Here is an 8,810-nt window from a genome sequence, read left to right on the forward strand (position 1 = left end):
CTTGAATGAAAATTCAATTGCCACCCATGTGTTTTGCCATGCAAGCTGGTATAAATGGATGGTAGTACACACCGTGGATCTGCCTTGTGCCCAAGGTCTAGTTGGCATGATGTGAGCAAAGTTTGAGAGTTGTACAGAAAATAAACTACTTTTCGGCCCAATGAGTCCATGTCCACACTTTCTAGAGGTCTGTGGTCTTGCCTTTCCACACATGATGGCCAGAAAATAATCTATATAAGTACCTCTTCACTTTTGTACACAAAAGTGTCCTTTTGTAGCTTAGAAGTAATCATCACTCAGTTTATCTCCCTTGAAGAATGTTTTGAGAACTAGTCCAATGTTACAGTTCCAGTCACTACATGGTTTCAGTACTGGCTGGAAAAACTAGAAATGTGTCCTTGATGGGTTCGGCTCAGCAGATTGACCTCATGCAAGCCTTTTTCCTGAATTACAAGAAATCCTTTAACCCAATAACTTTCAGATCTCAAAAGCAATGATCTGTGGTAGTGACGGTGAATCTTTCAGAGCGTGTGCCCAAGTTAGTGATAATCTAAAACAAATCTCTCTCATGCCATGGTAATTTAGAGTAGATTTTTCATTGCTAAATGAATTAGTAACAATAATTCTGGACTGTTACAGAGAAAGGGTGAGTCCTGCTTGTGTATTATTATTTCAATGAATTATTATGTATAATAATCTTAATTCTGGCAGGATTTGAAGAATCAAGGGGTTGATACTGCATGCCACATGCCAACAATTTTTTTTTACATCTGGTATCTTGGGCATGCATGCCGTAGGCTTGTTACTGGTGATTATGGCTTTGAATTTACAAATACACATTAGGCTAATTGGCCTGCTCTGCTATTTAATAAGTTTAACTGATCTGATTGCATGCCTTCTTACCCATAGTGACCTTCCTATCCTACCCCTTTTCTTATAAATATTTGTTTATCTTTATCCAAAGGCCCTATCTTTCTTCATGACAAAAACTTGTAATCTTTGCTGGATTTTGCATTCCTCTTAGCAAGGTGACCGCATGTTTTAAAACAGTGAACCACCCCCACCCACTTTTTTTAGATCCTAGTACAAGAGGAAATATCCCCTCTGCATGTAATAAAGCTCCCTTGCTTTTTGAAACTCCAGATACAGGCCTGCCTGTCCATCCTTGCCTTACTGCGCATTTCAGTAAAGATCCCCTGAATTGCTTTCAGTGCATTTCCATCTTAAACTGGACTCTGACACCATAAGACCATAAAATACAGGAGCGGAATTGGGCTATTTGGCTCAAGTCTCTGCCATTTCATCATGGCTGATCCAATTTTCCCCTTTGCCCCATTCTCCTGCCATTTAATTCCCCTCTCCCCCAGTATCCCTTCATGTCCTGACCAATCAAGAATCTATCAACCTCTGCCTTAAATATACATAAAGGCATGGCCCCCACAGCTGCCTGTGGCAATGAAATCCACAGATTCAGTGCTCTGGGTAAAGAAATTCCTCTTCATCTCTGTTCCAAAGGACACCCCTCTAAGACCAGAGGATACAGCCTCAGAATAGACTCTCCCACCACAGGAAGCATCCTCTCCCTATCCATTCTATCAAGGCTTTTCGCCATTCGATAGATTTCAGTTAGGTAATTCTTCTGAATTCCAGTGAATAGAGGCCAAAAGCCATCAAAAGCTCTTGTGTCAAGCCATTCAACCCTGAGATCAATTTTCATTCATCTTCTTTGAACCCCCTCTAGTTTCAGCACATCCTTTCTAAAATGAGGGGCCCAAAACTGCTCAAAATACTCCAAATTGGGCCTGGCCAGTGCTTTATAAAATCTCAGCATTACATCCTTACTTTTATATTCTTGTCTTGAAATGAATGCTAAAATTACATTTGCCTTCCTCGCCACAGACTCATCTGCAAATTAACTTTGAGGAAATCCTGCACAAGGTCTCCCTAATCTCCTTCCACCTCAGTTTTTTTTGTATTTTCTCTCAATTTAGGAAATAGTCAACCCTTTTGCCAAAATACATGCCAACGCTGTTTCATCTGCTGCTGCTTTGTCCCATTCTCCTAATCCAAGTCCTCCTGTAGCCTCTCTACTTCCTCAAACTACCTGCTCCTCCACCTATCTTTGTATCATCTGCAAACTTTGCAACAAAGTTTCCAATTCCATCATCCATCCAAATTGTTGACATAGAATGTAAAGGGAATCGGTCTCGGAGACCTCTGAAACACCACTAGTCACCAGCAGCCAACCAGAAAAGGGTACCTGTATTCCCATTCTTTGCCTCCTGACAATCAGCCATTGCTTTATCTATGCCAGAATCTTTCCTATAATACCATGGGCTTGTAGCTTGTTATGCAACCTCGTGTGGCACCTTGGCAAAGGTCTTATGAAAATCCAAGTATTTATCAACTGATTCTCCTTTGTCTATCCTGCTGGTTTTATTTCTTCAAAGAATTCCAACATATTTCTCAAGCAAGATTTTCCCTTGAAATCTTACTGACCATGGCCTATTTTATCATGTGCCTCAAAGTTTCACAAAGCCACATCCTTAACAATCAACTCCAACATCTTCCCAACCACTAAGGTCAGACTAACAGGCCTATAATTTCCTTTCTTCTGTCTGTCTGTCTGTCTGTCACTCTCTCTCTTGAAGGGTGGAGTAACATCTGCAGTTTTCCAGTATTCCAGAACCATACCAGAAACTAGTAATTCTTGAGGTCATTACTAATGCCTCCGCAATCTCTTCAGCCACCTCTTTTAGAACCCTGGGGTGTACACCATCTGGTCCTAGTGAGTTATTGACCTTCAGACTTCAGTTTCCCAAGAATCTTCTCTCTAGCTATGATAACTTCTCACTTAATGACCCTTGACGCCCTGTATATGTATACTGCTAGTGTCTTCCACGGTGAAGACCGATGCAAATACATCAGTTCATCCACCATTTTGTTGTCCCCCATTACTACCTCCAGAATTTTTTCCAGTGGTCCAATATCCACTCTCTCCTCTTTTACACTTTTGGATCTGAAGAAACTTTTGGTATCGTCTTTAATATTATTGGCTACTCTATATTTGTGTTCCATCTTTAACTTAATGACAGTATTTAGTTTCCTTCTGTTGGTATTTAAAAGCTTCCTAATTCTCTATCTTCCCACTAAATTTTGCTCTGTGGCCAAGTGGATATGGTGTCGGTCTAGTGATTTGAAGGTTGCTAGTTTGAGCCTTAGCTGAGGCAGTGTGTTGTCCTTGAGCAAGGCACTTAACCGCACATTGCTCTGCAACGACACCAGTGTATGACACAACGACACAAGTTGTATGGGTCCTAATACCCTTCCCTTGGACAACTTCAGTGGTGTGGAAAGGGGAGACTTGCAGCATGGGTCTTCCATACAACTGACTGAGGCCCAGGCCTCAGTCATCATCGAAAATCGATGGACAGGCGAAGAGAAATTTTGCTCTATATGCCCCCTCTTTGGCTTTTATATTGGCTGTAACTTCTCTTGTTAACCACAGTTGTGTCATCTTCAATGTTTTTTTTCTCTTTGGGATACATATATCCTGTGCCTTCCAAATTGCTTCCAGAAATTCCAACCATTGCTCCTCTGCCATCATCCCTGCCAGTGTTCTTTTCCCATCAATTCTGGCCAACTCATCTCTACCTCCTGTAACTCCCTTTACTCCACTAATACTAATAGAACACAAAATGTTGGAGGAATTCAACAGCTCCTCCAGCATTTTGTGTTCAGATTTCCAGCATCTGCAGATTTTTTTTCTTGTTTGTAATATGATACATCTGACTTTAGCTTCACTTTCTCAAATTTCAGAGTGAATTTGATCATATTGTGATCACTTCCTCCAATGGTTCTTTCACCTTACACTCTCCAATCAATTCTGGCTCATTGCACAACAACCAATCCAGAATAGCTGATCCCCTAGTGGGTTTAACCATGAGCTGCTCTTAAAAAGCCTGCTTGTAGGCATTCTGGAAACTCCCCCTCTTAAAATCCAGCACCAACCTGATTTCCCCCCCCCCCCCCCCCAAATCTACCTGCGTATTGAAATCCCCCACGACTATTGTAACATTGCCCTTTTAGCATGCATTTTCTATCTCCCATTGTAATTTGTAGACCACATCCTTATTACTGTTTGGGGGTCTGTATATAACTCCCATCAAGGTCTGTTTACCCTTGCAGTTCCTTAACTCTCTCCATAATGATTCAACACCTTCTGACCCTATGCCACCTCTTACTATTGATTTCATTTCATTTTTCTTTTACCAACAGAGCAATACCACCCCCTCTTCAATACAATGTGTGTCCTTGGTCATTGGGGTCCCAGTTATAATCTTTTAGCCATGATTTGCCTACAGCAGCATACATGCTAACCTGTAACTGTGCTGACACATTCCACATTCACATTTTTTGAACAGGAGAATTTTCAGTGACAAGCTCTTGGCTGTGAATGGAACATTTCCATATCTACTAGAGCCAAGCACATCCCATCAGATGACCCTCCTGCAACACCAGTTTCAAGGCCCTTGTAGTCTATCTGCAGTGTTGTCCTGAGAGTTCAGTGTAAATTTATCAAAGTACCCATGTCACCATTTGCAACCTGAGATTCGTTTTCTTGTGGGCAATCACAATAAATACAAGAAACAATAGTCAATAAAAGGCTGCAGGAATATTGCAGCCTTGTATACTACATTTATTAGCCACTGTTGGGTATAGGAATGGAAACAGTGTGGTCTTCTGCTGCTGTAGCCCATCCATTTCAAGGTTTGATGTGTTGTGTGTTCAGAGATGCTCTTCACTGTTGTAATGCATGATTATTTGAGTTACTGTTGCCACATTCCTGTCAGCTTGAACCAGTCTGGTCATTTTCCTCTGACCCCTCCAATTTAAAAAGGCATTTTCTCCCACAGAATGGCTGCTCACTGGGTTTTTATTTGTGTTTTGGTGGTTTGTGTGTGTGTTTTTTTTTTGCACCATTTCTATTTAAACTCTAGAGACGCCTGCTCATGAAAATCCATGAAATCAGCTGTTTGAGATGCTCAAACCACCCAGTCTGGCACCTACAGTCAAAGTCACTTATTCAAATTTCTTGCAACACACAAAATGCTGGTGGAACACAGCAGGCCAGGCAGCATCTATAGGGAGAAGCGCTGTCGACGTTTCGGGCCGAGACCCTTCGTTGCGTCCTGACGAAGGGTCTCGGCCCGAAACGTCGACAGCGCTTCTCCCTATAGATGCTGCCTGGCCTGCTGTGTTCCACCAGCATTTTGTGTGTGTTGTTTGAATTTCCAGCATCTGCAGATTTCCTCGTGTTTTGCCTATTCAAATTTCTTCCCCATTCTGATTGCTCTGAACAGAACCTCTGCATGCTTTTGTGCATTGAGTTGCTGCCACATGATTGGCTGAGATATTTACATTAATGACCAAATGTAACTTATGGTGGCTACTGAGTGTAGTTCCTGCTAATATCAATTATTGTCAGACATTGCCCATCCCTACCTTCGGGCTCGGTCTCTGGATTGCTCATCAGTTTTGAAGGAGTTGCTCATCAAACATTTCAGTTTTTGATATTTATAGCCTTTTCAAAAGATTTGCCTTTATGGTTATACCATTCCAGTAATGGTCAACTGTTGTCTTTCTGGGTGGGGTGAAATCTGCTTGAATTACATCAGTATATTCTCCAAGGATTTTGAAGGTTGTCTGATCTAATTCTTTCCTCTTATAACTGATCAAATACAATTTTCTTGTCTGTTTTATTTTCATGTAGCTGACTCAACGAACTTGTCCTTTTCATTCTCTTTTGACAATTACTCACTCAGGAATCCAATGGTATGGCAGCTGTTCTATCAATGCTCCCTTCGTGGAACTGCACAGCTCTCTGCCCCTTATCAGTGGCCCAAGTGCTGTTGCAGATGGGAGGGGTCAAGTCCAACTTCTATGACTTGAATTTAGACATTTCCACCAACTGGTGCTTCTTCTGTACCTTGGGGGATTGAGACCCTGACACTGGAAATGGTCAGTAAGTTGAACTGTTAGCTAGAATACACGAAATAGTGTGGAGCCAGCTGGCATTTTTTTTTAACTCTCTTTCCAACAGCCTCCTAGAACTTGCAGGCACCCCTCCCTGTTTTGACTTTTTATTGAAACATTCCTTAGGGGTGATACAATTTAAAGGAAGAGTTATTATCCCCAGACTAATAGCACATGATGCTGGTTACAATTCCTGAACCTTCACATCTTGTTGTTTAATCTCTTGAAGACCTCCACATCCATTCTAATGTGACTTTCAGAAATGGACACAGTATTCCACTTTAGTTCAACTGACTTGTATGTACAGTCAGCCTTCCTTATCCGCAGGGGATTGGTTCCAGGACCCCCCACGGATACCAAAATTCGCGGATGCTCAAGTCCCTTATTTAATATGTATCAGTGCGGTGGTCTTTAGGACCCACCGGAACCCCGGACTTTGTTTAACCTGTCTCCGTGCAGCGGACGTTAGGATCTGGCAACGCAGCTCTGAATCTGCAGTGTTTCTGTTCATGAAAATAATCACAATCGCGATTGAAAATAAGGTGGAAGTAATAAAGCGATCGGAAAGAGGTGAAACGCCACTGGAAAAGCGTAAGGCTACAGTCAGTCAATGATTGGAACAATTTTAATGGAGAATGTGAAAGGCCCTGCCCCGATGAAAGCTACAATTATTACTAAACAATGCAGTGGTTAAATTATTGAAATACATATGTTTCTTAAGTGTTTTATATGCATAGAAAGGTAAAATATTTACTATATACTAAGCAAAATGTTTGACTAACTGATGCTAAATAATACCGGATGTACCAGTTCTGACTTAAAGACGGACTAAGGAACGGAACTCATTTATAACCCGGGGACTGCCTGTACTTTTAAGTCATATCTAGATTACTTATAATACCTAATACAATGTAAATGCTATGTAAATAGTTGTTGCACTGTTTAGGGAATAATGATGAGAAAAAATGGTCTGTACATGCTCAAGCAATGAGTGCTGGAGAGAACTTCCGGGTTTTCCCGATCCGCAGTTGGTTGAATCCGTGGATAAGGAGGGCCGACTATTTGATATTTGATCACTGACTTTAGACTTTTGCAAGATGCAACTGTGTCAAATTGTTTGATAGTTTAGTATGCTTTATTGCTCTGTCACCATATACTGCTCACAAGAAAATGAATCTCAGGGTAGTCTATGGTGACTTAGACGTTCGTTGATAATAAATTTATTTTAAACTTGTTCCACAGACTACTCCAATTCAACGATTAGCATTTCTCCGTGGAGCAATAGTCAAGGACAGACTGGATTTTGTTTTGAGGGTCATTGGTTGAAGGAGATGTTGAACAACTGCTTCATTTTCCTCTGCACTGGAGCAGTCGCTGGCCTGTGGATTAAAGAACTTTTGGTGAACTTTCAGGTGGGAGAACCTGTAAGCTGTCAGTCTGATCAATCCATCTGGTGCAAGGACCAACTACAAAATGGCACCACTGCTGTGAAACTTCAGAATTTAAGGTTGACATTGATGGAACTGAATTACAAAAGACCAATGTGGAATGCTGGTGGTCGTCTTGTAAAATTTTCGTTTTGTAAATGTCTCCATCTAGTTTCACCCACATCCCCATTCTTGTCCTTTCTCCCCCACCTGTCCACATTCCTATTGATCATGTGTATCCAACGTGTGAAGATGGTTCTGCAAAGCGCAATTACTCTCCCAATTTGTAACATTCTTCAGTGAAGGAGCCTCCTCGACACTGCTGTTGGAAGGCTTGGTTTATTTTTAGGATGTCCACCTGTATATTGAAGTTCTCGCAGCCTCTGTTCCATTGCCCTGGCTAGTTACTGTGCCTCCTGGAGAACCAATCTTGCCAAATATCAGCTGTTCCTGTTAAAAGTATTTTGAACAATATTGAGTACAAGTATTTTTGTACTGGTGTAATGAAGAATATTTATGCATCAAGGATTTTTTGTGCAATTAAAATTGTAATCTGTATTATAACTTAATGTTAGTTCAGTTGAGTTTGGAAATGCTGAATATAGCTCAATGGTAGTTTAAAAGTGCAATTGTATTGTGTTTTTTGCTTACTTTTGCTGTTAAGTACTTAAAGTATTAGAAGTGTGATTGCAAAGCTTGTACAAGGACTGCAAGATTTTGAGATGCAATTTGCTGATCCTTCTAGAATGTGAAACTCGATTATAAAAGATGATGATAAAAAGCTTCCGGTGTAGTGTATGATTCTAAGCTGTTCTCAAAGTGCAGATCAAATACGGCACATACAAACTACTGAAATAAGGAAGTTAACTAGCTATGCTGTTACTATCTTTCCTTTCGGTTAGTCCTGACGAAGGGTCTCGGCCGGAAACGTCGACAGCGCTTCTCCCTATAGATGCTGCCTGGCCTGCTGTGTTCCACCAGCATTTTGTGTGTGTTGTAGCTATGCTGTTGTAAGTTTTTGTATGGGAGAAATGACCATGTCATTCACTCGTGTCTTCACTAAGTGTGAGTAGGTTTTTGGGTTTTTAAAAGATTCTGGCTAATCTTCCACCTATACTGCAAGAACAGCACTGTAATGCCTTGATTTTTAAAGTATCCATAAGTCTTTGCCCGGGATGTATTTATCTGGAGGTCCCTCACTTCCTGGGAATTTGGATGGTTGGTCTGAAAATGGCCAACAATTTAAACTTGGCAGTTTTTATCCCATCTTGAATTAATGTATTAAATCCCTTGGTGTTAATTTGGTCACAGTACCCTCAAGGAATTTGCATAATGTACCAGCTCCTA

At 41.1% G+C, this 8,810-nt stretch overlaps 1 protein-coding gene across 2 annotated transcripts in view; it reads left to right on the forward strand.

Moving 5' to 3' along the window:
• Positions 1 to 8,244, forward strand: part of rbpms2a (RNA binding protein, mRNA processing factor 2a) — a 120,704-nt gene extending 112,460 nt beyond the window's left edge. For both annotated transcript variants that reach the window (XM_073025005.1, XM_073025004.1), the window contains one exon: positions 7,279 to 8,244. The gene's annotated coding sequence lies outside the window, so the exon portion shown is untranslated. The remainder of the gene's footprint in view (positions 1 to 7,278) is intronic.
• Positions 8,245 to 8,810: the final 566 nt, after the last annotated feature.

Source organism: Hemitrygon akajei, chromosome 21 (genome assembly GCF_048418815.1).
Source record: "Hemitrygon akajei chromosome 21, sHemAka1.3, whole genome shotgun sequence".
Classification (NCBI taxonomy): Eukaryota; Metazoa; Chordata; class Chondrichthyes; order Myliobatiformes; family Dasyatidae; genus Hemitrygon; species Hemitrygon akajei.